Source organism: Tupaia chinensis, unplaced genomic scaffold (assembly GCF_000334495.1).
Source record: "Tupaia chinensis unplaced genomic scaffold, TupChi_1.0 Scaffold139897_1, whole genome shotgun sequence".
NCBI classification, from domain to species: domain Eukaryota; kingdom Metazoa; phylum Chordata; class Mammalia; order Scandentia; family Tupaiidae; genus Tupaia; species Tupaia belangeri.
This window is the reverse complement of record NW_006199776.1, coordinates 1329238-1332984: the sequence shown is the minus strand read 5'-3', so window position 1 is coordinate 1332984 and position 3747 is coordinate 1329238. Positions and strand designations below refer to the sequence as shown.

General features: G+C 45.8%; 1 protein-coding gene and 1 pseudogene across 3 annotated transcripts in view; both read right to left on the bottom strand.

The window, feature by feature from the left end:
- Nucleotides 1–3747, bottom strand: part of TNFAIP8 (TNF alpha induced protein 8) — a 139532-nt gene that overhangs the window by 95107 nt on the left and 40678 nt on the right. The gene's annotated exons all lie outside the window — the stretch shown is intronic.
- LOC114004742 (KATNB1-like protein 1) overlaps nucleotides 1874–3747 on the bottom strand; it is a 9063-nt pseudogene continuing 7189 nt past the window's right edge.

The window sequence follows — 3747 nt, the reverse complement described above, 5'->3', positions numbered from 1 at the left end:
CCATCCCCCTCACCCCCGGTGAACACAATGGCCGGGCTGCCATTCAACATGCTTTAGATAAGAATGCTTACACTGACTCCGAGTTATAATCACCAGGTTATCAGCCGGTGCTGTTCTTAATAGTTCCATATCATGGTGCTAAATCTGCTTTGTAACAGCCAACAATCTGCTCTGTAAGAGCCCAGAAAAAATGAAATGGGATGCAGAAGAACGTGACATCAGGGTGGAGGGGGGGTTCTCTAAGGACAGGGCGGAAACTGCGCGGAGACACAGGCTGCCCTGAGAAAGCCCTCTGTACTTCGCTGTCGTCCTGGAGACGCTACAGAAGTACCTGCTACAGTGCCCGTCCCAGGGCCCCAGGTCTGCAGACACTGCTGCTCCTCTGCCCAGCACCCACACTCCACAGCCCCAGAACTGGCCCTCGTCAGGGGGGAACACCTACACGGTCCCTTCGATGGCACTTAATAATTGTACTCTGCTCTTGCCAATCGCCTTATTTCCCTCAACCCACTCGTATAAAAAGGTTCAGTCAGTAACTTCTCTTTTTAAAAGAGATTTTTGCCATAGGGCGCATGCGCTTGCCGGAGAGACAGAGACACAAAGTGAGAAATCACCCCCAGGGGGGATGGCCACCGCAATCCCTTCTCTTCCATTCTCTTGGGATTTGGGGCACACACAGCCGCTGATGTGACCTTTAAGCCGCCAGGTCCAGGACTCAAACTATAGTCAACTACGTGGGAGTCCAGCCATGTAACCATTATGCCATCTGCTGGTCCCTCCAAAAAATAAGTATTTAATTTTATTTATTTTAAAATTTTGCTATAGAGCACATGCACTCACTAGGAAGAGAAAGAGAGAACGAGAGAAGGAAATTGAGAAAGCACATCGCCTGGTCCAGCACTTGAACCACAGTCAGCCACGTGGGAGTCCAACGCCTTAACCACTACACCACTTGCTGGCCCCATTCAGTAAATTCCTAATATTCACTTTACCTCTCAAAATTCATGCTGCCATTTCATTCTCTTTAATTTGGTGTGTGTTTTAGTGAACACCAAAACAAAACTGGGAACATTTAAGTTTGCTGATATGATGTTTTGGTTCGGAACCTCTTAACGAGGATCTCTTTGCAACATAAGAAACTAGCCACACACACTGAAGTCTTTAAAATAATCCAATCATAAAAATTAAAGATCGGCCTTCGTAGTTCCTAGTCATAACTCCAAGTCAACATTCTTCATACACTGCATGTTAGATCCTTATGCAGGACTGCATTAGGACCCAGCAGTTCTTAAGCAATGTTACCAAATAACTGTCCAAATCCCAAATGCAGCAAAGGGGACACTCTTCTTAGCACACTTTCATCTCACTGGAGCTGAGGCTGTTCCTTTTGGATATTTTCCCCACACCAATGTGAAGTGGATTGTTAGGGTTTCGTCATGTAGCTTTTCTTTTCTTTTTTTAGAGAGTTTTTTGGTATAGGGCACATGCACTCATCAGAGAGACAGAGAGAGACAGAAAGCAAGAAATCACCTTTTGGGGGGATGACCACGCCACAATCCCTCCTCCTACAGCCTCTTGGGATTTTAGGCACACATGCACAAGTGCCCGGTGTGAGTTTCAAGCTACTGGGTCTGAGACTTGAACTGCAGTTGACTACATGGGAGCCCAGCGACATAACCATTATACTATCTCCTGGTCCCTCCAATCATGTAGCTTTTCAAGAGAAAAAAATTGTTTGGCTATTTTTCAAAGTTCACAGTTCTTAGGTAAGATCTGTGTTTAGAAATCAAACAGTCCAGTCCAGAGATGTTCCAAGTAACCAAATGCTCTTTAGAAGACAAAAATCTCTCAAAACAGAAGTAATAAGAAGACTCTACTTAGCTACACTAGCGGTTTGTCCTGAGAAAAGTGGGATGGTTTTCTGGTTCCCACAATTTACCTGACTGTTGCTTTAAAATCTGAATATATTCAGGGCCAGCAGGTGGCATGGAGGTTAAGGTGGCTGGATCCCACATGGCAAACTTCATGGTTCGAGTCCTGGATCCAGTGACTTGAAAATCACACAAGGACTGTGTGCATACATGCCAAAAATCCTAAGAGGAGAATGGAGAAGGGATTGTGGCATGGCTATCCCCCTGGGGGTAGTTTCTCACTTTCCCTCTCTCTCTCTCTCTCTCTGGTGAGCACATGCACTCTATAGCAAACGTTTAAAAAATCTGAATTCTTTCATTGTCTATAATTTCTGTTTTAGACAATAGTTCTAACCACCCTTTTATGACTGCCTGGGGCCAGTCTAAAACAACTTGATGTAGTCTTCAAACTTGCTTTTAAGTATTAATAGTCGCTTTACAGAAGTAACAAGTCTACACAGCAGCCAAGCAAGGCAGACGGTTTTTCGTCTTGAAACTCCTGCTGAGCTCGGGGAGGCGACCCACTGCAGCTCCGAGACCTACTCTCGCCAAGTCAGTCACAGGTTCACTTCGACTTGTCTTTGCCCAAACACTAAAGTGGCATTCAGTCTCAAAGCCCTGCTGAATAAAACTCGGGCCACTGCTGTATGGTCCAAGAAAGCCCAGAAGAACCCAGTATATGTTGACCGGGGCTTTCTGTCTGTGAAGGACCAGAGTCGCTGCACTTAACCCAACGCGCTCGACTGGCATCGTCACATCTTCAGGCAGGGGGCCTGCGCAAGCTGGCTCATTTTCTTTATTTGCCATGACAAATCCCCCAATTCTAGGGATTTTATTCACGCTATCACAAGGAATTGGAAAGGGATGATGAACTTTATGGATGGATCACTTCTGTACTTGATCTGGGCTTTCCACAGCTCGTCCAACTGTTCTGTTTACATAAGCAGTCAACTGCTTTGAAGACTGCTTAACCTCCTTATTAGAGAATCGCCTTCTTGTGATTAGATATCATGTTGCTAGAAAGATCAGTGGAATGATCCTCGGTATTATCACAGAAGTTCCATTTTTTAACACAGTGGGATGTATGTATTTATTTTTGTTATTTATTGCCAAGGTAGGGGGAGTCAACCGCCACTGGAGTGGTGTCGTACCACAACCCCTTTTCCTCCACTCCTTCCCGTTAGGATTTCGAGCATCATGCACGTGTGCCTTCAGTGTCTTTCAAGCCACTGGATGGGACTTGAACCGTGGTAGCCATGTGAGATCTGGCTCCCAGTGCCAGGGCTTAGCCACTGCACTACAGGCCTGGCCCTACCTCTGTGGTTTTGATGCTGTAATCTCTTAAATACCAGCGCTTCGGGCTGACTCCCTGGTACAGCAGGACTGTGTTGCTCAAGAGAAGCCAGATCCCACACGGCGACCTTGGTTCGAACCCCGGCCCATATGTCAGGCACCCACTTGAGTGCCCAGGATCTGAGAGGCTTCAGGACATGAGGAAGGGGATGGGGCATGACCAGACCCTGTGGTGTGTGTGTGTATGTGTGTGTGTGTGTGTGTGTGTGTATGTGTGTGTGTGTGTGTGTGTGTATGTGTGTGTATGTATGTGTATGTGTGTATGTGTGTGTATATGTGTGTATGTGTGTATGTGTGTATATGTGTATGTGTGTATGTGTGTATATGTGTATGTGTGTATGTGTGTATGTGTATGTGTGTGCATGTGTGTATGTGTGTATGTGTGTATGTGTATGTGTGTGTATGTGTGTATGTATGTGTGTATGTATGTATGTATGTATGTATGTGTATGTGTGTGTATGTGTGTATGTGTGTGTATGTGTGT